This window comes from Helianthus annuus, chromosome 2, assembly GCF_002127325.2.
Source record: "Helianthus annuus cultivar XRQ/B chromosome 2, HanXRQr2.0-SUNRISE, whole genome shotgun sequence".
Classification (NCBI taxonomy): Eukaryota; Viridiplantae; Streptophyta; class Magnoliopsida; order Asterales; family Asteraceae; genus Helianthus; species Helianthus annuus.
The window spans coordinates 64,180,763-64,208,680 of NC_035434.2; positions in this window are offsets into that span (position 1 = coordinate 64,180,763).

Consider the following 27,918-nt stretch of genomic DNA (forward strand, 5'->3'; position numbering starts at 1 on the left):
TGTCCTCAGGAAACCGGATATGTCAGGGAGAATGGCTAAGTGGGCAGTAAAGCTTAGTGCCCATGATATAAGATACGAACCAAGAACAGCAATTAAATCTCAAGCACTAGCTGACTTTGTGGCTGATTTCAGTAGTGATCTACAAAAGGAAGCAGAATTGGAGGTCCAGCAGCTGGATGAGATCAAGGATCCTTGGATCCTACACACTGACGGATCCTCAAACATCAAAGGCACAGGGCTAGGGATCCTACTAAAATCGCCACAGGGGGACATAATACCCCACTCCATAGCCTGTGAGTTCCAAGCAACTAACAACGAGGCTGAATATGAAGCCTTAATTGCTGGCTTACAGATTGCTAAGGATATGGGGGTAAGATATCTCGAAGTATATGTAGATTCATTATTGATCACCAATCACTTTAATGGATCCTATGCTGTTAAAGGTGAAAAACTAACCAAATATTTAGAGATAGTCAAAGAATTGGCACTCTCTTTTGTTTCTTTTAGCTTAACACAGGTACCAAGGGAGGATAACACGGAAGCTGATGCATTGGCCAACCTAGGATCATCCTTGAAGATTCCAGAAGATATAAGTATCCCTATCATCCATATCCTGGCTCCTGCTATTGAAAATCAGGTGGCCATGGAAATAGAAGAGGATACTGCAATGATCCCTAGTGAAGAAGCCCAATCTTATTCAGGATCATGGATCTCACCAATCATGAGATACTTGCAACATGGGGAGATTCCAACGGGAGAAAATCCTAGAGCTTTCAGGATTAAGGTATCTCAATTTGCAATCTTAAATAATGTGCTATATAAACGATCCCTTGCAGGACCATATTTAAGATGTATTGAAGATCCTGAAATTGAAGAAGTGTTGAGAGACTTCCACGAAGGAGATTGTGGAAACCACACTGGGGGCAGGGCATTATTCTCAAGGATCCTCAGAACAGGATACTACTGGCCAACCATGAAAAGGGATGCTATAGACTATGCTAAGAAATGTGATCCTTGCCAAAGACATAGCAATATCCTTCACCAACCAGCTGAATTCTTACACCCAATACCATCCTCTTGGCCGTTCATGAGATGGGGAATGGATATAGTTGGCAAGCTTCCTAAAGCACCTGGTGGAAAAGTATTTATGCTCGCCATGACTGACTATTTTTCCAAGTGGATAGAAGCTGAAGCCTTTGCTCAAGTCAAAGAGAAGGAAGTTATATCCTTTATCAAAAGAAACATTATAACCAGATTTGGCATTCCCTCTGAAATTATATGTGATAATGGTTCTCAATTCATTGGAAGGAGAACCACTAACTTTTGTGACAGTTGGGGAATCAAGATGATAACATCAACACCAGTTCATCCACAAGCCAATGGTCAAGCAGAATCATCCAATAAGATCATCATCAACAATCTGAAGAAAAAGCTAGGATCCAAGAAAGGGAAATGGGCAGAAGAATTGCCTTATGTGCTATGGGCTGATAGGACAACTCCCAAAAACGCCACTGGTCAAACACCTTTCTCTTTAGTATTTGGGGCAGAAGCAGTGATCCCAACAGAAATGGTGATCCCGACTGCTAGAACAAGTGCTCGTGATCCTGAAGAAAATGCTGCAATTCTAGCTCAGGATTTGGATACTATTGAGGAAATCAGGGATCTAGCCAGAATAAGGATGGCAAGCTACCAACAAAGAATGGCTGGTGCCTACAACAAAAATGTCAGAATAAGGAAGTTCCAAGTTGGAGACATGGTATTAAGAAAAGCATTTCAAAATACTATTAATCCTGCTGACGGGAAGCTAGCACCAAAATGGGAAGGTCCCTACTTAATTGAAGCCGAAGCAGGAAAGGGGGCATACAGGCTGTTAACCATGGAAGGGAACTTGTTGCCAAGAGCATGGAATGCTGTTCACTTAAAGAAATATTTCATGTGAACATGATCCTTCATGCATGTGATCCTTACATTGGAGTATCCTTGAAGGATCCCGGTGCCATCGATGATCCTCATTCTGGTAATATGCTTATCCTAGAAACTATTATATTTTCCTATTTTTTACCTAAGGATAAGGATCACGTATCCTTCATCCTCTACTCACAAACCATTTTGAGTTATGATAGTTCAGGTATCTTCAGCAAATCTTCAGAGATCTCCAAAAGCACCAAAGATCCTTGGGTCCAACCCCAGTTATCCTTGGGACTATCCCCAGTTTCCGCCAAGCAGCGCACGATGATCCTGATATAGTTCACGTCTTTGGGATCAGTACCCACTTCCGGGGCTGGCGACCTCATCGTACTGGCTATACCCAGGATCCTACGTATAATGGTGGACGCACCATACATCCGTTCCTAAGGTTTCTAACGTTTTCACGTTAGCTAAGGTTTTGACATTTTCATGTCACTAAGTTTGGATAGTTGCCAGAAAGGGCCATACTCCAGTTTACATACGATCCTTTGGGCTTGTCCCCAGTTATTCTATGGGCTTGTCCCCAGTGATCCTCCGGGATCATCCCCAGTTATCCTTTGGGCTTGTCCCCAGTGATCCTCTGGGATCATTCTCAGTTATCCTTTGGGCTTGTCCCCAGTGATCCTCTGGGATCATTCTCAGTTATCCTTTGGGCTTGTCCCCAGTTACTAACTTATCCTTTATATTGGCTTAGTCCCAAGTTGTATTCCATTTTTTCAGGTTTTCGAAGTTAAACAATTAAGGATCCTTAATCCTTATTATCCATTAAAGTTTTACCTATGGTGATTCCGATTAAAGGTTAGGATCCTAACTTGGATCCTCAGGTATGATCCTTAACTATTTTTAATTTCATTATTCATTATCCTAACCAACCCTGATACTTTGACAACCGAACCTATGATCCTTGAACTAAAATACTTTGAATAATTCCAATATGAGGATATTTGATCTTAGGATCATATCCTAAGTTTATCAAACACTTTTTCAACTCTCGTTATTTTAACAAATATAGCAATTAAGAAATAAGAGGATTATTGAAGGATAACAACACAAGATAAGCCAGAAAAGTTAAGTTATATTATTTAACAAAAGGATCATTAACCCTTTCAAAAAGTTGTCAAAATTGCCAACCCACATTTCTACCAGCAAAACGTGGCCCGTCCACATGGGTTGGCAAAGGGTGTCCATTGTCTATGCGGTCTTAGCATTTTTGCAGGAAAGTAAAAGCGGCAGGATCACAAAGGCTTCATCCCCCAAACAGAGGATCCCTCCACCTTTTGTAATCCTACCTATTGTCTAAAAGGATCCAGGATCCTTAACCCTAAGAAACTATTGTTTAAGTTACAGACCATAAATTGTTCCAAATACCACAACCACAAACAAACCTAAAAAAATTGGGCTCCGGCCTAGTCAACAATATCCATCATCGCCCAATCATGCAGCCTACACCTTCGCTGCTTCATCACCACCAGCATCTCCACCTTGATCCTTCTCAGCATCACCACCTTCCAGCATGGGGATCTCCTCAGCATCATCTTCATCCTCCAGGTCTGCCAGCCTTGCCTTCCAACCTTCAACATCCCACGAGCTTTTGTCAAAGGTAGGATCCTGAGCTTCCTCGGCCATCTGAAGTTGTATCTTATACATAGCGATTGCCGCGGAGACCTTAGCATCTTGGGTGATCTCCTGCTTCTCGTTATCCATATCAATCAACCTTTGAGCAGCCTCAGTCTTCATGGCCCGGAGTTCCTTCTCAAGATCTGCTATCTTGAGATCCTTGAGCACGCCCATTTGTTGAAGGTCGGCAATCTGGCTCTCTTGATCCTCAACATGGCCTAGATAGGTCTCGATCTCGGCAAGTTTCTGCAAAGAAGGGAATAAGGTAAGTACAGAACCGGATGATCCTCGAAAGAAACAGGACATACAAACAGGATATTCGAAACGGATGACCAACAGGGGCAGTGATCCTTACCTCATTCACGTAATCAAGGAATTGCTGACGGAGGAGGGGAAATCCTTGGAGATCTTCAGAGGTTTTCCTCTTTTTTCCCTTGCCCCGGATAGACGCTTTGGGAGCTGATGCTGAAGGACTGGCAGCAGGAGCCTTCTTCTTCTTTGAAGACGTGACATTGGCAAGATCACTTATCCCAAACTTGGAAGCGGATTTAACAGACCTGGCAGATTTTCCAGCACCTACACAATTCAAAAAACAAGATAAGTCTCCTTGTTAAATTAAATACTTCCACATAAAACTTATTTTTTATGAGGATACTTACTTGACATTGTGACAGACGCAGAGGATATCTCTTGAGAATCTTGGATAATAATCTGGAAGCTTCGAACTTCAGGATCAAGCTTCTTGAAAGCTAACACTCTCTCTTTGGCAGCAGGGGTCAACTTTAAGTGAGCAACGGAGATAGCTGCATAAAAAGACAAAAAAAGAAAAGACATCAGTGATCCTCATCATATGAGACAGAACTGACAGTGATCCTTCGAGGATCCTCTATCCTACCATGAGTGGCCCATTCCTTGGGCAGATCCTTCCCATCCGGGATGGAATCCCTCTTAACAAAGAAAAATCGACGTTTCCAGTTGGTATCATTCTTGGTCACTTTGAAAATAGGGTGATCCTCCCCAGCTTTCCGTTTCAGCAGATACCGGTGGGAACCAAACGTAGTAAGATCATAGAGCTCGGCCAGCTCTGCCATTCCCAGATCAATCCCTTCTTGCTCGATGATCCTCTCGAAGGTATAAAGAACCCTCCAGATCATCGGCATAGCTTGGATATATGAGATGCCGGTAAGAGAAAAGAAAGATTGGGTAAACATCGGAAAAGGATATGAATACCCAATGAGGAAGGGAGTAGCAGGAAAAGCCACCCAGACATCTGAGACAAGATCGCTCAAAGCAGTAGGATCAAAGGGTTTGAAAACAACATTCGCTGGGAAACAATGGCGAATCTTGTCTATATGGACATCAGTAAAGCAGCATCTCTCCACGGGAGAATCCTTGATAATTCCCTGGCTCTTTAAGGAACTCTCCTTCTTGGGACTCTTGTGCGGAGAATTACGGAGCAGCATATTTCGAACAAAAAACAGAGTAAAAAGCACGAAAGAACAGAGCAAAGAAGAGAAAGAAAAAGATGATACCTGATCAAGAGTCTTCAATGATGGTTATAAAGGGAGATACTTCGAATTTAAATACAAAATGATCCTAACCCTATCTCCTATTTATAATGATGATTTGCAGGGATCGTCACATCAGTGACGTAAATATCACAACGGCTAGTCCATATGTAACGGCTAGTAACCCGGAGTCGTCCGTTAGAGATAAGCTCAAAACAAAATATAACTCATCTATTTACAATTAACTCCTTATATTTTGGGGGCAATTGTTGGGGCTGGATTTTACTATAAATGATCCTTATACGTGATCCTGACCAGTGATCCTTGTTTCTTTGGCAGATAGTGATCCTCAGCCAGACTTCAGGATCAGGATCATGGGACGATATGGTGATCCTTACACTAACGGTCACTTCCACTTATTACAAAATTGTTTTGCAGGAACACCTAGCAGGATATGCCCTACACATCATGATCCAGGGACGCGTTTTCACAAATATGGCAAGAGCAAAATTGGAGATAGACGTTGTACCGGATATGGAAACTTAGCTTGATTAATGGGCAGCAATTTAGGCTAGATTATCTTTATTTCTAAAGGGGTAATGAGCTGATTAGTGGTCTATCTACCTAAAATAAGTTACCTACACATGTATAAATACCACTCTTCCTCATTCGGAAGAAGGGACACAACATACGACACAACTCTCGAACACTTAGACACTCAGTGATCCTTGTACTCAGCTCATTATCATCCGAAGTTGTAACTACATTTTTATTATATTGAAGTTGGTGATCGGTAGTTGCCATCACCCGAGGTTTTTTATGCCGGAGATCATACATTGATCAAGGGCTTTTTCCTCGTATAAATCATTGTGTCTTTGTATCTTTATCACAGAAGTGATCCTTTACTTTCATAGCTAACCAAGCATCATACCCCGTTTACATAAAGTTTGGTTACATTATCTTTGTGTGATTTTTAACCAAAACAAAGGAGATTGTGGAAACCACACTGGGGGCAGGGCATTATTCTCAAGGATCCTTAGAACAGGATACTACTGGCCAACCATGAAAAGAGATGCTGTAGAATATGCTAGGAAATGTGATCCTTGTCAAAGACACAGCAATATCCTTCATCAACCAGCTGAATTACTACACCCCATACCATCCTCTTGGCCATTCATGAGATGGGGAATGGATATAGTTGGCAAGCTCCCTAAAGCACCTGGTGGAAAAGTATTTATGCTTGCCATGACTGACTATTTTTCTAAGTGGATAGAAGCTGAAGCCTTCGCCCAAGTCAGAGAAAAGGAAGTCATATCCTTCATCAAAAGAAATATTATAACTAGATTTGGCATTCCCTCTGAAATTGTATGTGATAATGGCTCCCAATTCATTGGAAGCAGAACCACTAACTTTTGTGACAGTTGGGGAATCAAGATGATAACATCAACACCAGTTCATCCACAAGCCAATGGTCAAGCAGAATCATCCAACAAGATCATCATCAACAATCTGAAGAAGAAGCTAGGATCCAAGAAGGGGAAATGGGCAGAGGAGTTACCTTATGTGCTATGGGCTGATAGAACAACTCCCAAGAATGCCACTGGTCAAACACCCTTTTCTTTAGTATTTGGGGCAGAAGCAGTGATCCCAACAGAGATGGTGATCCCAACTGCCAGAACAAGTGCTCGTGATCCTGAAGAAAATGCTGCAATCCTGGCTCAGGATTTGGATACTATTGAGGAAATCAGGGATCTGGCTAGGGTAAGGATGGCTAGCTACCAACAAAGAATGTCTGGTGCCTACAACAAAAACGTTAGGATAAGGAAGTTCCAAGTCGGAGATATGGTGTTGAGAAAAACATTCCAAAACACTATTAATCCTGCTGACGGGAAGTTAGCACCAAAATGGGAAGGCCCTTACTTAATTGAAGCTGAAGCAGGAAAGGGGGCATACAGATTGCTAACTATGGAAGGAAACTTGTTGCCAAGAGCCTGGAATGCTGTTCACTTAAAGAAATATTTCATGTGAACATGATCCTTCATGCATGTGATCCTTACATTGAAGTATCCTTGAAGGATCCCGGTGATATCAGTGATCCTTACTCTGGTAATATGCTTATCCTAGAAACTATTGCATTTTCTTACTTTTTACCTAAGGATAAGGATCATGTATCCTTCATCCTCTACTCACGAAACATTTGAGTTATGATAGTTCAGGTATCTTCAGCATATCATCAAAGATCTTCAAAAGCACCGCAGATCCTTGGGTCCAACCCCAGTTATCCTTGGGATTATCCCCAGTTTCTGCCAGCAGCGCACGATGATCCTGATATAGTTCACGTCTTTGGGACCAGTACCCACTTCCGGGGCTGACAACCTCATCGTACTGGCTATGTTTAGGATCCTACGTATAATGGTAGACGTACCATACATCCGTTCCTAAGGTTTCTAACGTTTTCACGTTAGCTAAGGTTTTGACATTTTCATGTCACTAAGTTTGGATAGTCGCCAGTAAGGGCCATACTCCAGTTTACATACGATCCTTTGGGCTTGTCCCCAGTTATCCTTTGGGCTTGTCCCCAGTGATCCACCGGGATCATTCTCAGTTATCCTTTGGGCATGTCCCCAGTTACTAATTTATTTCTTACATTGGCTTAGTCCCAAATTGTGCTTCGTTTTTCAGGATTGTCAAAGTTAAAACACATAAGGATCCTTAATCCTTATTATCTAGTAAAAACTTATCTACGACTGTCTCGGTTGAAGGTTAGGATTCTAACTTGGATCCTCAGGTATGATCCTTGACTATTTTGATTATACTCATTATCCTAACCAACCCTTATACTTTGACAACCAAACCTATGGTCCTTGAACTAAAATACTTTGAATACTTTCAATATCAGGATATTTGATCTAGGATCATATCCTAACTTTATTAAATATATTTTCAAACTCTTGCCACTTTAAACAAATATACTACAAAAACAACTAAGAAACAAGAAGATAAGGATAACAACACGAGATAAGCCAGAAAAGTTAAAGTTATATTATTAAACAAAAGGATCATTAACCCTTTCAAAAAGTTGTCAAAATTGCCAACCCACATTTCTACCAGCAAAACGTGGCCCGTCCACATGGGTTGGCAAATGGTGTCCATTGTCTATGCGGTCTTAGCATTGTGCAGGAAAGTAAAAGCGGCAGGATCACAAAGGCTTCATCCCCCAAACAGAGGATCCCTCCACCTTTTGTAATCCTACCTATTGTTCGAAGGATCCAGGATCCTTTACCCTAAAAACTATTGTTCGAAGATTACAGAGCATAATTGTTCACAAACCATCAACAACCACAAAAAACCACTACCAATCCTAAAAAAAAAAAAAAAAAATTGGGCTCCGGCTATGTCTAGAAGTTTCCATCATCGCCCAAACTTGCAGCTCAAACCTTCGTTGCACTATCACCACCAGCTCCACTTGCCTCCCCCTGATCCTTGCCAGCATCTCCACCTTCGAGCATAGGGATATCCTCAGCATCATCGTCATCCTCCAACTCTGCTAGCCTTGCTTTCCAGCCTTCAACATCCCATGTGCTCTTATCAAAGGAAGGATCCTGAGCCTCTGTAGCCATCTGCAGTTGTGTCTTGTACATAGCTATCGCGGCAGAGACTTTAGCATCCTGAGTAATGTCGTGCTTCTCATAATCAAACTTGATCAATGCTTTGACAGCCTCATCCTTAACAGCCCGGATCTCCTTCTCAAGATCAGCGATCTTGAGATCCTTCAGCACACCCATCTGTTGAAGATCGGCAATCTGGCGATCCTGATCTTCAACGTGGCTAACATAAGTTTCCATTTCAGTAAGTTTCTGCAAAAACAACAGGATATGACGTCAGACACGAGTAATCCTCAAAAACCGTCAGGATAACCAACAGGGGCAGTGATCCTAACCTCGTTGACAGAATCAAGAAACTGCTGGCGAATTAGGGGAAATCCTTGAAGATCCTCAGAAACCTTCCTCTTCTTTCCCTTACCCCTAATGGGTAACTTAGGGGCTGAAGCAGAAGGACTAGCAGCAGAAGTCTTCTTCTTCGAAGACTTGACGTTGGCAAGATCATCAATCCCAAACAAGGAGGCAGACTTGGCAGACTTAGCGGATTTCCCAGCACCTACACAATCAAAACAAGATAAGTCTCCTAACTTATTTAACATTTTTGCATAAAACTCACTTTTTGGATACTTACTTGACATTGTGGCAGATGCGGAGGATACTTCTTGTGAATCTTGGATGGTGACTTGAAAACTTCTGACCTCAGGATCAAGCTTTTTAAAAGCTAACACTCTTTCTCTTGCAGCAGGGGTCAATTTTAGGTGAGCAACGAAAATAGCTGCAAAGGAAAAAAGACATTAGTGATCTTCATCATATGAGACAGGACTGATAGTGATCCTTCGAGGATCCTCTACCCTACCATGAGTGGCCCACTCCTTGGGCAGATCATTCCCATTAGGGAGGGAATCCCTTCTCACGAAGAAGAAACGACGCTTCCAATTTGTGTCATTTTTGGTAACTTTCAAAACAGGATGATCCTCCCCGGCCTTCCGTTTCAACAAATATCGATGAGAACCAAACGTGGTAAGATCATAAAGTGCGGCCAGCTCTGCCATCCCTAAATCAATCCCCTCCTGCTCGATGATCCTCTCGAAGGTATACAAGACCCTCCAGATCATCGGCATAGCTTGGATATAAGATATGCCGGTCAGAGAAAAGAAAGATTGGGTGAAGGCCGGAAAAGGATACGAATATCCTATGATAAATGGAGTTGCAGGAAAGATCACCCAGGTGTCTGAAACAAAATCACTCAAAGCAGTGGATGAGAAGGATTTGAAAACGGCATCCGCCGGGAAGCAATGACGAATCCTATCTACATGAGCATCGGTAAAGCAACATCTCTCCGTAGGAGAATCCTTAATGATCCCTTGGCTTTTCAGGGGACTATCCTTCTTGGAATCCTTGTGTGGAGAATTCCGGAGCAACATGTTTGTGACGGAACAGAAACAGAGACGGAGCAGAAAAAACAGAGCAAAGAGAAGGAAGAAAGGAAAGAGAGAAGAAGAGGATACCTGATCAGTCTTCGGTAGCGATTATAAAGGGAAGATATCTCGAATTTAAATACAGAGTGATCCTAACCCTATCTCCTATTTATAATCATGATTTGCAGGGATTATCACATCTATGACGTAATGATCGCAACGGCTAGTCCATGTGTAACGGCTAGTTATTCGGAGTCGCCCGTTAGAGATAAGATCGAAACAAAATATAACTCGTCTATTTACAATTAACTCCTTATATTTTGGGGGCAATTGTTAGGGCTGGATTTTTATTATACGTGATCCTAACCAGTGATCCTTGTTTCTTTGACAGACAGTGATCCTCAGCAGGACTTCAGGATCAGGATCATGGGACATTATAGTGATCCTCATACTAACGGCCACTTCCGCTTAATACAATATTGTTTTGCAGGAACATCTAGCAGGATACGCTCTAGGCATCATGATCAAGGGACGCGTCTACACAATTATGGCAAGAGCTTAATTGAAGATAGACGTTGCACAGGATATGGAAACTTGGCTTGATTTATGGGCGGCTATTTAGGCTAGATTGTATCTCATTTCTAAAGGGGGTAATGAGCTGATAATTAGTCCTTTTACCTAAAATAGGTCACCTACACTTGTATAAATACCACTCTCCATCATTTGGAAGAGGACACACACGACATACAACGCAACTCTCACACACTTAGACTCTCGAAACAATAGTGATCCTTGCACTCAGCTCATTATCATCCAAAGTTGTAACTATATTTTTCTTATATTGAAGTTGGTGATCGGTAGTTGCCATCACCCGAGGTTTTTTATGCCGGAGATCATACATTGATCAAGGGCTTTTTCCTCGTATAAATCATTGTGTCTTTGCATCTTTATCACAGAAGTGATCCTTTACTTTCATAATTAACCAAGCATCATACCCCGTTTACATAAAGTTTGGTTACATTATCCTTGTGTGATTTTTGACCAAAACAGGAGCCGTCCAGGATTTAGGATCCTCCTCAGGATATTCGGCAACAGGATCCTGGATACTTATTACTTCGTTATCCTGAGGATTCATTGCAGGATATAAGATATGTAGTATTGGTATTTGGGTTCCTTCCGGTATCCTGACTGATGATCCCAGGTTTTCTAAGGCATCTGCTTCAGCATTATCTTCCCTTGGTACCTGTTCAAGTGTAAAAACATCGAAATATCCTGCTAACTTTTTAAGGATATCGAGGTATTCGATTAATTTCTCATCTTTAACTGCATAGGATCCATTAAAATGATTAGTAATTAACAAGGATTCAACATATACTTGCAAATTCTTGATATTCATATTTTTAGCTAGTTCTAATCCTGCAATTAAAGCCTCATATTCTGCTTCGTTATTGGTAGCAGGGAATTCACACCTAATAGCCTGGGGTAATATGTCCCCCTGTGGCGATTTTAGTAGTATTCCCAGTCCTACTCCTCTAACATTAGATGCTCCATCAGTGTACGATGTCCAGGATCCTGAGGATTCTCCTAATTGTTGGACTTCTAGGTCTACCTCATCCTGAATGTCACTACTGAAATCAGCCACAAAGTCGGCTAGGGCCTGAGATTTTATGGCATTCCTAGGTTCATATACTAAGTCGTAAGCACTCAACTTTACTGACCACTTAGCCATCCTACCGGACATCTCTGGTTTCCTAAGCACATTTTTAACAGGATAATTCATTTAACATGAATCCTATGTGTTTCAAAGTAATGTCTAAGCTTCGTTGATGCCATAACTAGAGCCAATATTAACTTTTCTAAATGAGAATATCTAGTTTCAGCATCTAATAAACTTTTGCTAACATAATAAACAGGATACTGCTGACCTTCATGATCTTTTACTAGGACAGCACTTACTGCATTCCTTGATACTGCAAGATACAGGGATAATGGTTCACCATCCTCAAGCTTCATTAGTAGAGGTGCAGTTGAGAGGTATCGCTTCAAATCCTGCAAGGCTGCTTCATGCTTCTCCCCCATTCAAACTTCTTATTTTTCTTAAGGATATCATAAAACTCCTTGCATTTTTCTGAGGATCTTGAGATAAATCTATTTAGCGCTGCTACTCGTCCTGTCAGCCTTTGAACATCCGTCATGTTAGAAGGTGATTTGATATCTAGGATGACTTTGATCTATTCCGGGCTCGCTTCTATCCCCCTTTTAGTTACCATATATCCTAGAAACTTTCCTACCCCCACTCCAAAATGGCACTTGGCATGATTTAGTTTCATGTTATATTGATCCAGGATATCAAATGCTCCCTTAATATCCTGGAGGTGATCCTCAGCCTTTTTAGATTTTACCACCATATCATCAATGTATACCTCCATTGTGTCCCCCAGCTTATCTTTGAACATCATGTTCACCGATCTCTGGTATGTTGCACCTGCATTTTTTAAACCGAAAGGCATAGCAATATAACAATAAATACCTGTTGGTGTCATGAAGGGAGTATCCTCTTGGTCCGAAGGCTCCATTTGAATCTGCTGAAATCCTGAGGATGCATCCATGAAGGTTAACATCTCGTGGCCAGCGGTAGCGTCCACCATTGCATCAATATGAGGAAGAGGAAATGGGTCTTTGGGACAAGCCTTATTCAAGTCTGTGTAATCTACACAAACTCTCCATTTCCCATTCTTCTTTTGAACCACTACCACATTGCCAGCCATTTGAGAAATTTGACTTCTCTGATCATCTTGGATTTCAATAGTCTTTCAACCTCTTCTTGAATAATTATGTTTCGTTCTGGAGCAAACTTCCTTCTCTTTTGCTGGACAGGCTTGAAAGACCTGTCATTTCCAAGCTTGTGAGTGATAATGTCTCTGGATATACCTGTCATATCCTCGTGCTTCCATGCGAATGTTGACATCCTGCATTTCAAAAAGTTAGTAAGCTGATCCTCAATATCTTGAGGGATATTGGTTCCCACGAGCACCGAGATATCCGGATTATCGTGGTCCAGGATAAATTTCTTAACATCCTATTCTGAAGCCTCCGCAATATCCTGGGCTCGTATCTTTAATTGCTATGCTGCATTGGGCTTGGTTGAGGATTTCATCGAAGATGAATAACATTCCTTTGCCTCCTGTTGATCACTTTCCACCTTGACAACCCCCCAAGGATTTGGGATCTTGATACACTGATGATAGGTTGATGGGACGTCCTTCATGTCATGGATCCATGGCCTGCCCAGTATGATGTTATAGCAGGATAGGGAATCCATCACACAGAAACGTTGTATTGAGTTGACCCCTTCAACATATACTGGTAACTTTATCTCTCCCACGGTATTCCTAGCTTCTCCACTGAAACCGACGAGCACAGTAGACTTCGAAGTAATGTCCATTGGAGATACATTTATCCTCTTCAATGTTTCCAGCTGAATTATATTGACAGAGCTACCGTTGTCCACCAATATCCTGCGTACAAAATGGTTAGCAACATACAATGTTATTACGAGAGCATCATGGTGAGGATCCTGCACAGTATCCCGGTCACCACTGTTGAAAGTGATCACTTTATTAGTTGTAAGGGTCGTCATCCTGGCTGGTTTATCCCCCCTTTCAGTCTTAGCCTCCTTTGCATGCCTCTTGGCCGCGGAGTACGAAGTCCCACAAATGTCGGATCCTCCCGAAATAAAGTTGATTATCTGAGCATCCGCAGGAGGTGATGCCGCTCGTTCAGGATCCTTCTCCGTATCCTGACTCTTATTCTTCTTTCTTCCTAGGAGATCCTTCAGATATCCCTTGCTCAGAAGATAACTTATTTCTTTTCTCAGAGCAATGCAATCCTCAGTCACATGACCAAAATCTTCATGGAAGGCACACCATTTGGATTTATCCTTCCAATCAGCTTTTTGTTGGTTCTTTCGAGGCCACCTGGCTTTGTCTCCTAAACCCTGCATAGCATACATTAATTCTGGAATGTTAACAGAAAAACAATATTCAGATAATTCAGGATATTCTTCAGGATCCTCGTCTTCAACAGCATTCACTTTCTTGTTATCATTTCTACCATATGGCTTAGAGCGGTATGGTTTGTACGAGGATTCTGACTTCCTGTTAGTTGATTCATATGTTGAGGATGCATTCATCCTCTCTTGCATTTTCTTATCATCCTCCAGCCTGATATATCTCAATGCCCTGTTACGAGCTTCATCCAGATTCCTGCAGGGATTCATCACAAGATCCTGGTAAAATTGGGAATCTTTCTGCAATCCCATCTTGAAAGCCTGCACAGCTGTTGCGACATCAAGGTGCGGGATATCCAAGGATTCCCGGCTAAACTTATTCACATAGTCCCTCAAGGATTCCTGAGGTCCTTGAGTTATCCTGTAAAGATCACTGGTTAATTTCTCAAAACTCCGGCTACAAGAAAATTGACTATTAAATAAGTTAACCAAATGAACAAAAGAAGTAATTGAGTGAGGAGGAACGTTTAACAGCCATTTTAAGGCTGATCCTGTTAAGGTAGAGCCGAAACCCTTGCATAAGCATGCTTCCTTAAGTTCCTGAGGGATAGGATTGATTTCCATCTGTTCCCTATACTGGGCAATATGCTCCTCAGGATCAGTGGTTCCATCATAAAGCTTCATGTTGGGAGTTTGGAATCTTTTTGGGATTTCAGCATCACAAATAGGATGCACAAACCGAGATATCCTACGGCTATCCTGGGATACTTCAGGAATTGGCTGAACCACCCCAGGTACACTGGATATCATATCCTTTAGCTTCTGAAGCTCCCTACACAATGCTGATGTCACAGATGTATCCTGCAAAGATCCAACACTGTTAGTGGCAGGAGTATTATTATTATTAGACACGTTACCAGTCTGAGGATTCTTGCCATATCCTGAAACATATCCTGAGCTCCTCACAGTTGACATCCTGATCGATGAGGGTATTTCAGGAGTATGATTCTGGGAATGACTAGGCACAATATTCCCCCTATTATCCTCAGTATACACAGCCGAACTGAAGTTTGAAGTTCTGGGTTGTAGAGGAGTGACGATATCTTCAGTGGATCTGCTCGAGCCAGGTTTTAAGAGTTGTATTTATCTTAAGAGTATTTGGTTAGTTTCCTGTTGCTACCTCATTTGTTCCTGCACACTTCCAAATAAGGTTTAAATTTCATCATTAGAAGCTAAAATGGGAGCAGATCCATGAACACTCCGGGTAGGGATAACATCCCGAGGTTGTGAAGAAGCTGGCATCCTTGGAGGAGGTGGTAGCAGCACCGAACCAGTAGTAGCAGAAGCTGTAGCAGACATAGTGGAGGAGCTCATGCTTGATCTTGTGGCCATTGCAAATAATGTGGCAAAAAGTTTTGAAAATAGAAACCAATTGATGATTTCACAAAGATTTTTAGTAAAGATAGCACCACTTGCCCCACGGTGGGCGCCAAATTGTTTTGGTCAAAACTTACCGAAGCAATTTAGTGATCAAATTGGTTAAGTGAGGTAGTGTGTGTTAGGATCTGGGGCCGACATGATAGTGTTTGTTTGCATAAAACGATTAATCAGAACATATGAAATGATGTAAGTGCAGCGGAAATGAGTAGCAAACTTTGTAAACACAATCAAAGGAAAGTATAGATGATAGACAATTGCTTTTCATTGAGTCGAAAGATTTACATAAAAGCAAAAGATTACAATGCAAGCTTACAATCTAAACTCCCCCTCAGCCTGATAACCAGAGTTGGTTGCACAAGATGAAAGGATGAATTGAGGAGAAGAACTCACTCAAAACAATCAAATATAACAGTACAGAATACTGTCATATTTATAGGCAAACCAAACTACTGATGAACTTCAGCTGACGTCACCATGATAGTGACATCTAACGACCTAACAAACTATAAACATTGTTTTATACAAACTACTGACATGTAACATCTGATAAGTAATAAAATGTAAAGCTAAGGAAAACTACTGCTTCACGTTCCACTGTTGTAGCCTGAGCACAGATGTTGAATCTTCAGTGCATTCTTCAAAGGTGATCAGTCTTTGAGAGAGCAGTGCTTGAGTCTTCAGCAGTACTTAGGAAACAGTAGTAGATAGAGCTTCAGTGTTTGTCTTCAGCAGTCGTTGGATAATCATCAGAGTTTGGTTTATCAGTTGTTGTAGTTGAGCAGCACTTAAGATCCATCAGCTGTTAGATAACCACTGTCAAGGGGAGAGTATAGAGTAAACTTCTGCTTATTGTGAATCCATTTTTGTGATCAGGTTTTGGCTTTACATTATCTGTTCCTATGGTAGGGTTCAATCCCAACAATCTCCCCCTGGAACAGATAATGCCAAAACCTGTCTTTATTCAGGACCTTTATTACTCATCAAGAGTGCCTTAGCTTGTTCTTTGAATACAGCTTCAAATTCCTTTGCACTCTGGTCATCCTCATCCCTGCACAGTGAAAGTTCAAGGAGATCCTGCAAATCTTCAACACTAAGGCCTAGTGCTTCTTTCCTTGATATGTACTTCACTTCGCCATTGGCTCTGACCAGGGTCAATACGTGGGTCTTTTGATCAGACATCCACTTTAGTATTTTAAAGCCAAGTGGGTTTCTTGGGAGAGACTTATTTGCAGATGAGTTGAGGGATGATGGCCTTGAAAACATCTGCAGACTTTCAGACATTCTATTGAAAGCTTCTTCAATGACTCTGTCTGCTGCAGCTATATCATCTGCAGTTTCTTGTTCAATAAGCTCTTGCCTTTCAACTTCTGTCTTGTCTTCTGCAGTGTTTGGAGATACAAGTTTGTTGAGCACCTTCTTAAAAAGGTTTTGAAGCTTTGATGAGCTGTCTTCATTTAGACCCATTTTTAAGATGGTGTCCTTGAGATACTCTGCTTCCTTTTCTAAGACCTCTTCTTAAGTCAGTTGTTTGCCTTCATCTTGTTTTGACCCAAGTGTAGGACTGTCTGCTGATTTTAACATTGTCTTGAGGTTTTCAATTTTCTGTTCAAGCTTCATCATCTGTTCTCTTTTGTTTGAAGCATCTGAAGCAGTTTTCTTCTTTTTCTTTAGCCTCTCATAGGCTTCATCAGTTTGCTGCCTCGACCATTTTGATATGGCTTCAGCAGTGTCCATCTTAGCATCCACTAGCTCCTTTTTCTTTCCTTTATATTCAGCAGTGAGGTCAGCAATGAGCTTTTTGAATTTACTCCAGTTTGGAGCATTTTTCTTCTTTGAAGGGTCATTCTTGATTTTTTGGATCCTTTCAGCCTCATGCTTTAAAGCTACTAATGGCCATTCTTTAAACTGGGATTCTTCAGCAGGATAGAACTTTTCTTTCATGATGAAGGCTAGAAGTTGTTCTCTTAACTTCTTCTTTTGATCAGCCTTTTCCTTTTCTAGCTCTTGTGCAAATTCTTCTATCTGCTTTACCTTTGTAAGGTAGAACTCCAGTCTTTTAGCAATGCCTACTTCGCTTAGACTTTCTTTTTCACTGTCAACCTTGGCTTTTACTTTAGCTTGCCATGCCTTTATCTTGAGATAATCATTAATATCTTCTGGTGCTATGTAGTCTATGAGTGAAGAAAATTTTCTTTTTGAGGGATCTTCTTCTGTATAAAATTGCCTCATCTCTTTTTTAATGGCTTCAAGTTCCAGTGGATACTGTGCAGCATTTGGATCATGTATCCCTTCATTGGCAGTGATTGGCTTTCTTTTTCTGCTAAAGAGCTTAGGTTGAGATATAGGAAAGGATAGAGCAGTGGTGGATGGCTAGCTAACAACTGTTGAAACAACTGGTGTTTCAACTGCTGTTGTCATTACAACTGCTGATGTATCAGCAGATGTCTTCTGCTTTTGAGCAGGGGTTATTGTGGTAGTTGTTTGGGTGGTGATCAGTGGTTGACTAGCAGTAGTTGAAACAACTTGTGTTTCAACCAACTTGTGTGTTGGTGGTGTGTGTGTTGATGAGATGGCAGCTGTTTGGCTACTGACAGCAGTTTTTGTTACTACTGTTGTATCAGCTGTTTGAGTTGAAGGTTTTGAGGTTTTTGGTTTCTCTGGTTCAATGTACAACCCATCTTCTATACCTTTCTTTTTCAGCTTGATTTTCTCCCCCTTTTTGGCATTATCTGCCAGGGGTGTATTCATGAAGAAAATGGTAGATGGACCTTTCTCACTTTGAGCATTCTGTTGTATGCTAGCCTTTATAGCCTTGATATCAGCTTGAGTGTCCTTGAACCGAGATTCCACCATGTTGGTCAGCATTTGTACTTGATTAGCATGCTTTCTAGCAGCCATTTGTTGCTGTTGTTCAAGCATGGGCTGGAAGATATTCCAAAGCTCATTTGCAGCAAATGCTTGTGGAGCAGGTGCTTGAGCAGGAGGAACAGTTGATTGGGCTTTTTGAGCTTCTAACAGCTGCTGCACCATATCTTTTATCTCAGCAACAGAAGATTCAAGATTTTCAACTCTGGCCGTCAATTCATTGTATTTTGAATCATCACCTGAATTAACAGGATCATCTGAATCCCCACCAGCAGTGGTTGTATCAATGTGTAACTTAGGAGCTGTGGCCCAAAAGTCATCCATTGATGCCCCTTTTTCTTGGTACTGGGGACTTCTTTCTTCAGCACTCGATAATCCTTTGATGTTACCAGCAGTTAAAGATAACTCACTGGTGGTTACCGATGTTGCCATGGAAGAAATTGCCTTCAAGGGAGTCTTAGTAATGTAACAACTGTCCAACTGAAGATCTGTTGATCCATCAGTTGTAGTTGCTGCTCCACTTGAACTACCACCGAGAGTTACTTGTAACTCAGGGGGTGTAACCTCCTCAGCTGTTGCTGGGTTAGCAGAGGCATGAGCATCAGACCCAGTCACTTGTGGAGGTATGTTCTCAGTAATAGGTGACAGAGAGGAACTGGTTTGTGTCTGTGCCATATCAACTGCATGCAACAGGGGTATTATTGATTGTGGTAATATGATTGGTGAGGGAATGGGTGTTGAAAGAGCCATGTGCTTGGGATCAGGACTGTGGAAGATGGATCCGAGTGGATACAGAGCTTCATAATTTGGTGTCCCTGTGCTTACAACCTGATCCTTTTGTGAGGATGCAGGAGGAGTTTTAGGCTAGGGTTGAGATCTTTCTTCCATCTGCTGTGAGGAAGTAGCAGCAGTGGTTTCTTGTGACTTTTGTGTTGTCACTGGCATTGACTCTGGGATCTCATCTTCCAGAGTTGCCTTTGGTGTGGGTTTGGTGGGTTTTCTGGAAGTTTTTCTTTTGGTCTTTTTGGTGGCAGGTGTTGGTTTCAAAGCAGTGGGTGTGCTACTTTGATCACCTGGAGCAGTGGGCTCAGCAGTGGTTGCTTGAGGATCAGTAGCAGTTTCTAAAACCTGCTCAGCCTCCTTTGTTTTTAATTTTATTGGTGCCATCATTCTTGAAAATGTTTCAATTGTCAAACAATTTATTTTGAATGAGACACCTTGTTTGGGCAAGTCTGCATCTTTTGTCAACAAATTTTTGTTCAAAATAATAGCTTAGAAATCTTGGAAAGAGCAGAAATGCTTTATTATCAACGTTCTTTACCAAATCATCAATTATTTCCTGGGAGTAGTTATAGTTTTTGTCATTTAAAATTGCATACCCCAGGCATTGGATTTTCGTTGGTATCTCATTAAAAGACGTTGTTTTATTAGAAACACACATGAGCAGTGTGTGGAATAAAAATCTGGGTGCAGAAGGGAAGTAACCCTTTTGTAGGGTATCCCTATTTGGTTGTTCTGCATAGCCCCTGTTCATGAAATCCTTTACCAACTCGTCTTTTGTAAATGAGGTTTTTCCATTTAAATCATCGAGTTTAAAGGTTTCAGAGATGGATTTTGGTAAGATGTTTACCTTCTTACCCTGTATCGAGGAGTTGATGGCGGCGATGATATCTCCTTGTTTTTCAAGGGTGGCATTTTTCCAGAAGTCTCTCTGGGTATCAAGGTAAATAGGAGCGTCTGTTGTTATCAAAGTTTTGTACTTTGATGCAGAAAGGATGTCAAGGATGGAGTCGAAAGTGTGGTTATCGGTAGGTTTTGTGAGTATACCTACATAGTTGTGTGGAGCTTTGTAGCGAATCTCCGGTGTTTCAGCGGCCATTTGAGTGGCATCTGCTGTTGTGGAGGAAGATGATGGTTTTGATTTTGATTTCGATTTTGGTTTCGTCATTTTGGATGAAGAAGATCGAAGAAGTTTTTGGAGTTTTGAGAGGGAAACTGCTATGAGAAGAGAACTTTTGGAATTCAATTCGAAAGTAAAACCCTGTTTGGATTTAATCAGGGTTTTATTTAGGGAAAAAGTGATTGCTGATGTGGCAGCGGTTATTTTGATCTGAAGGCTAAAAACTGACCACGTGTCAAACATCTGATGAAATGGTAAATAATGGAGGACAGTTGTTTTGACAACTACTGATGGATCAAGTATCAGTAGTTACAACGGTAATAAAATGAAACAGTGGATGTAACAGTGGATGGAACAAAGATTTTAAACATCAGTGTTTTGGAGAACAGAGGTTGACACTTTAGCAGTGGACAGACTTTAGTGAGCAGATGTTAAGGCACAACAGCACTTTAGAAACAACAGTGGTAGAAGATAAAATTGGTTCAACAACTGATAGTGCAGCAGTATTTCAACTTTTGACAAACAATGTTAGTATTTGCTTGTTCAGATGTAGAACTTGATTTTGCTTTGTGAAGGCATAGTATCTTATCTAACATCTATTGAGCATTTGAGATGCTATTCTTAACAAAATACATTTTAGATGTAAATTATCAAGATTAAATTGTCAGCAGTTATCTACATGGAATTTTTTTCAAGGATTTGCCAAATGTCTATTATTTTAGACAATGGTTTAGCATCCCAGATGATGAAAACATTTCTACTAGAGCTTGCTCATTTTGTGTCTAATTACTGGAACTAGAACATGAGTATCTCAGTAGTCTAAGTCAATTTGCAATCAATTTTTGATCTGTGAAAACCAAACTTGAGCTTAACATGACCTTGATATGTGTGTCATTTCCTTTTGATCAGTTTTAGGGATAGTAATTACACACAAAAATAAAGTAATTACATCCAAACCAGAGATGAACTTTTACTATAAAAAATGAGTAAAAGATCATAATATATTTTTTAAAAAAAATACATCTGGTTTTTATTTTTAGAGGAAAACACCTTAACAAAAATTTAAGAAAGTTTTGAAAAATAAAAGGATCTGACAACTTTTCAATTAGGTTCATGATCATATCATTCTCAAGTTATTTTGACCACCGTCTGAGGTCATTTTCTTGTCAATTGATTGTAAATTCCGTTTAAGCGCCATCACTGGAGAAGCTATTGTTACCAGAACAATTCCTGTATTGATGAATGCACACAGTTGCAAAAATGACCACTGATGATCTAATTTGAACCTCAAGAGTGTTTTATGCTTATACTCTTTTGCTTTTGATTTCAAAAGTTTTTGAGATAGCTACACTTTGAGATTTGTTCATTTTTCCTTTTCCCTTTTTACCCTTTTTATTTATATGTTCAGAAATACTCACTAGGAGATTATATTTTGAACATACTTTGTCCATAATCACTTTGAAGCAATGTTTTGAGAGATCTGACCATATTCAATCATGTTTTATTTCAGATCTCACATTACCTATGATTAGGACTGTTTTGGTACCTAATTTTCTCCATGTGTTTTGGACAAAGTTGATTTGGTCCTTTTGAAGGTACTCAACCTGCCTTTGAGCACATGAGAGATTTTGACTAAAGTTTTATTTCCCTCTTTTCTATGTCTGCAATATACTAGTGTTTTAAATGAACACAAGTTCTGCTGAACTGAGGTACATACTTTAGTGTTTATTGAAAACATCACAAATATCGACACAACAATTGAGATCAATTTTGAAAGCATCAAACGATCCCATAATTTATCAGATATTTTACAGATCTGAAAACTATGAGTGACATATGCATGAAAACACTTGTTGTGTGAGATTTGTGTGTCATATGACATCTTGGTTGATTTACAGAGTTTTTGAATAACCATTTTGACCATGATTCACTCGTTACTCTGTTTTTCAACTGAATACAACCAACCCTTTAGTATCAATAACTTTTGAGCTGAACTGTTATGTCAAATTGATTGTTAGATCGAATTTGACTGTCCAAGCTCTGATACCAATTGTTAGGATCTGGGGCCGACATGATAGTGTTTGTTTGCATAAAACGATTAATCAGAACATATGAAATGATGTAAGTGCAGCGGAAATGAGTAGCAAACTTTGTAAACACAATCAAAGGAAAGTATAGATTGATAAACAATTGCTTTTCATTGAGTCGAAAGATTTACATAAAAGCAAAAGATTACAATGTGTAGGATCGATTTCAGACCCGAACGAGTCGATCAGAAGAGTTTATCTCTAAACGAACGGCGGAAACAGACGTGTAGAGCTCAATTCAGCTAGATTCACACTATAAACTGTTGTATTATTGATTTGAGAACGTTTTACAACCTGACAACACTTCGGCAGCACTTCGTTGCTCTAGCCGGAAAGTTTCAAATGGTGAAAGTTTGAAACCTATTTATAGGAGGGACCTTTTAGTTTGAAAATGACCCTTTAGTTTGAAATGACCCTTTAGTTTGAAAGTGTTTCAAACGGACAGGACACATTTCAAACTAAACCCCCTTCAAACTAAACCCTTTCAAACTAAACCCTTTCAAACTAAACCCTTTCAAACTTTCATGTTCAAATATAGTAAACCGAGACTCGATATAAGACGAAGACAACAGATGAATGCACCAACAGACTCCCCCTCAGATGTTAACGGAGTCTTCAGTGTCGAGTCTTCGCATCTTCAATCTTTATCAGTCCTCTCGAACTCTTTGAAGTATTTGACGTTATAAGAATCCTCAAATCTTTCTCTTCTCTTTTCGTCATCATCAACAAACTCCCCACGAACAATCTCTACTCGGATGTCTTCAGACTCCCCCTTTCGATATGTTGGGATCGCAGCCTGGCTTGTTGAAATCACACAGTCTTCAGGTATCGGAACCTGGCACTCTATCTTCAGATAACCTGCATATTCTCTACCCAAAAATAAATTTTCTGATGATAACTTGTAAAAACAATCTCACCAGCTAATGAACCACTTGCAGGAATAATACAATCAAAGAATGATTTTACAACGTTAATCTTTGATAAACCACTTGAAGATATATTTTAATTTTTCAAAACAACACACTCTCCCAAACCATTTGTTCATCATGTTTAGCACTCGGAATTTTGAAAATTAGCTCTTCAACATTAGTTGTCGAAAATCTTTTTGTATTTTTCAAAAATTTATGCTAAAACACACTAAAAAGCAGAAAAAACAAAATATTTACAAACAATATTTTTGTGAGTTTGTGTAAGAGGATCATATCAGTTTTGTGACAAATCACTAACACCATTAAGCTTTAAACATACTCAGTTCTAAACAATTTTCCTAGATTGTCAGTATATTGGTCCACTTTAAATTTTCACACAAATTTCAGTCGATTCGAGATACGATATTAGTGTTTTAGAAACTTAAACTTAATTGTGTATCACTCCACTCGAATATACTCCTGTATCCAGATCCCAATATTCAGTCTTACGGGTGAGTATACCACAGATGATATCTGTAAAGGGGTTATGTGCGAGGGCCGTGAGAGCTCAGGTCGATACTTCCGTATACGCAGAGAGATGACGGCTTCGACTTTAGGTGGGTCCCCTTTAGAGGATCTTTTGGTTACAACAGCAGCGACTATCAATTTTAGTGTTTCATCAGCTTGCTGAGGGCGATGCTATGTTTCAAGCATTTTGCGAAAAGCATTATCCGGGGACTAGGTCAGTACTTCCATACAGCAGAAGTCCCGGGATAATACCCCAGATATCACTGAGTATAAAGACCTAGTATCTCAGAATACAGGACCTTTCAAACAAGATTTCGGGGGTTACCCATATATTCAAGAATAGTTACCCACGAATCAAGCAAGTTTGAATTAGGTTTATATCTCGTTTCAATTTACTAAATGTGCAAAAACCTACTGACACATCCGCAGTAAGATTGTTTATCACTTTTAAACTTTCCAATTCTTTAGCATGTTGTGATAGTCCACTGATGTACTATCATTTCCTCTTTTTCACGACAAAACTCATTTTTGATTTTATCATGTTTTTGGCTTTTTCAAATTTTCTAATGTTTTTGGATTTTCTAAAATTTTCTACTCCCCCTAAAATGCAAACACATTAACGAAAATATGAAAACAAACTGTACAGAAACATGACAACCGATATCAAATCGCCTCAATTCGCCATTCGCTTGGCATAAACAATCAGAACTCCCCCTATCAACAAACTATTTTCCCATTTAGATTTCAAAACACTTAAGTTTGTTTTAATCAAAATGGTTTTTCCGGAAAATAAGTTTGATTGATTTGATCACTTGTAGATTTATCAAACAAATGTTTCGGGATGTGGTTCATCATCTTGTCTTCCAACCAAAAGTAGGAAAATACAAGTACAACTTAATGTCCTTGATTTTACCATATGCAAACAATGCACAATCAACACTCCTAACCACTTGTAATTATGACCAACACATACCACTAGTAAACAAACACAAACAAACCTTTTACCGTTTTGAATGATTGACGTTACCGAATAAAACTTCAAGAAAGATGCCGATTCATGCTCCACACTTACCAACCTGGGAGCTCCAGCAAGTCCTGCAAAACCTCAAACACATATTAAGAAGGATGCCGATTCATGATCCATGATTACCAACTTGGGATCTCCGGCAAGTCAGGCTTTTCTATTTGAACAGATTTACCCAAGCCTGACGGTCCTTGGGTGATTTCGAATTCTTGTTCAACAATGGTGGAAAGTTTGTATCATCCATTGTTAAACCTGAATTCTCAGTTTTTACCTCAACAACTGGCTCTTCTGGCTTTACCGTACCAGAATCATTGCCTGAATGTGGCTTGTCTGACTTTATTGAGTCAGATTCATCACCGACATGTGGCTCCTTTGTTTCCGAAGAAATAGATTCATCGCCAGAAGATAGCTCCTCTGATTTCGATCTATCAGAATCATCGCTAAAGCTTTCACCAGCATTCTTAACAACCCATTTTTGGTTGTCAGACTTAGCTCTCTTCTTGTAGAACATGTTCGAACTCTCACCAATTTCATATATAGAATCTTGAAACAATTTTGTTCTATCAATTGGTGATTCGAACGCAAGCACTTTCTCTTTGACTTTATGAAATACTCCCTGTTTTGATTGTATTGCATTAGAACAATCTTTTGCAATATGTCCAATAGTGTTGCATCTGAAACAGGTTCTTGTATCTCTCTTCTGTCCGTCTTGCTTCTTCGCAAGGAACTCACTATTTGATTCCCTCCAAAAACTTGTCTTTTCTTCTTCATCAGTTGATGTGCCTGAAACAAATGACATTTTGGATTTAAAGTCACGAACATATTTTTCATTTTTTTTGTTTTTCTGTAGGAATAAAGCCTAAACCTTTCTTTTTGAAATTACCGTTATGGTTTGATTTCTTTTGGAAACCAGAACCAGAACTGTAATTATTTTTCTTGTTTAATCTTTGTTGTACTCTTGAGGTGTAAGGTCTTGGTTTTTCATTAAGACATAAGTCTTTTATTTCAGAAATATTAATTTCTGTGAGTTTGAAAACCTTGTTTATCAATTCAGTTTTGACACCGCTTATTGGAAATTCCTCATCAGAATATAATTTGTCAGAATCATTCAAAGTGTAGACAACTTTAAACAACCCATCATCCAAATTAGATTTTGATAACAGGAATTCTTTGTCATAGACTATTTTCCCCTGTTTTTCTGTTTGACCCGGAGTGCTTGACTCAGACTTTGACTCTGACGCGGACTCCGACTTTGACTCCGCTATCTCATCATTTTCTAACACATGATCCACGACTTTCTTCATCAATTGAGACTGTTGATCAGTGTTAGACGATGTAAACACAACATCAATACTATCTGGAAGATTGACAGACGATTCCGACTCCCATTGTAAATTTGTTGCCTTTTTGACTCTTTCATCATTTGGGTATCTCGGCAAATATCCGTTTTCCAGCGGAGGTGGACACTTGTTATAACTGACACCTTGCTTCTTACCAGATGTCGTCTTTTTAGTGTCTTTTTTCTTGTCATTCTTCTTCTTGTCAGCAATCTTTTCATCAACACCTTTTCTAGCTGCTTTCTCTTCAGTTATCTCATCGTCTTCCCATACCTTCATGCTTTCAACTGTCGGATAAATCCTGTCAATAACATAGGAAGTACATGAGTAACTTTTTTACAAGCGATTAACTCTTTCAGTTTCAATTCGTTGAAGCTCAAGCTTTTGTTCCAAAGCAGCACACTTCTCAATGTAATTGTTACAACTTTCTACTTTGTCATGAAAGCTCCCTGAAGTGTCTTCATCGCTGTAGCTTGTTCTTCACTCGTTTGGTTGTATTGATTCATCGTTTTGTTCAGCACATCATAAGACTCCTTCAGACTGTTCAAGTTGTAAATCAATGTGCTGTTCTGCTTCTTTACAGCCTCACAATTTTCACATTTCACCGGAACCTTTTTCGCATCAACTTCTTCCTCAACCTTGAATTTAGGAACATCTTTCACCTTTTGTCTTCTCACCACTGGCACCTCTTCATCATCACTGCTCACTGGTGTTTTGATCTTTTTCTTTTTCTTCTTTGCCTTCTCATCCTCACTGTCACTTTCTGCCAGCAACTTCATCTCGGCTTTGAATTTTCTTGCCCAATACTCAGTATCATCATCACTATCACTTTCAGCAAGCAACTTCATATCAACTTTGAATTTTCTTGCCCAATACTCAGTATCATCATCACTATCCATGTTTTAGTAACAAGTTTCAAACAAAATCACTTTCAAACAATATTACCCTGCTCACACGAAATCACAACTCAATTTTGTGATTGGGCCAATTGTGCTCCACTTCAATGTGATTGAGCCAATATAAAATGGCTGATGATGATAGGACCTATCACTTAAAACTTTGTCGACAAAAATAGATGATAGGAACAATTGTTATTGGGTCGTTTGACTTGTTATCCCAAATACGGAGACCAATTATCTCAAACAATGATTGGGCCGCTAGTGATATGATTCAAATGCAATGATTGGGCCGACTTTTTTATACCTCTGATTGGGCCTATACTCTTTGACACGAAATATGATCAGTTGTATTAATAGACTTATGTTACTTCACATGCTCTCCACTAATCTTGATATGCACACCCCACTAAACTAACAAACTGATTTGACCATTAAATGGGAATGCAAGAACAGGGAAGCTAGTGGAGCTCATAATCCGTTTGGAAAAGATGATTACTATCGAAAAGCCATTTATCAGCAAGTTGGTCAATCACAAGAATCATAGACGGCTTATGGTAGAAAGATTGAGGATTCAAAGAGAGCATGTTTGGTGGATTTTAACTGGAACAACTACATATCACCTGAAAGCAAAGCATGTTTAGTCGATCAAGATGATGAGAGACTACCTGAAGGCTTCAGCTGGGATATGTTTGTTGATGAAAAAGGAGAATTCAAAGCTTTCATAGCTAAGATTGTCAGAGAACCAGACATGTTTGCCACATGGATGAAGTCTATTGGTGAGACTGTAAAGAGTGTGGAGGAAGAGTCT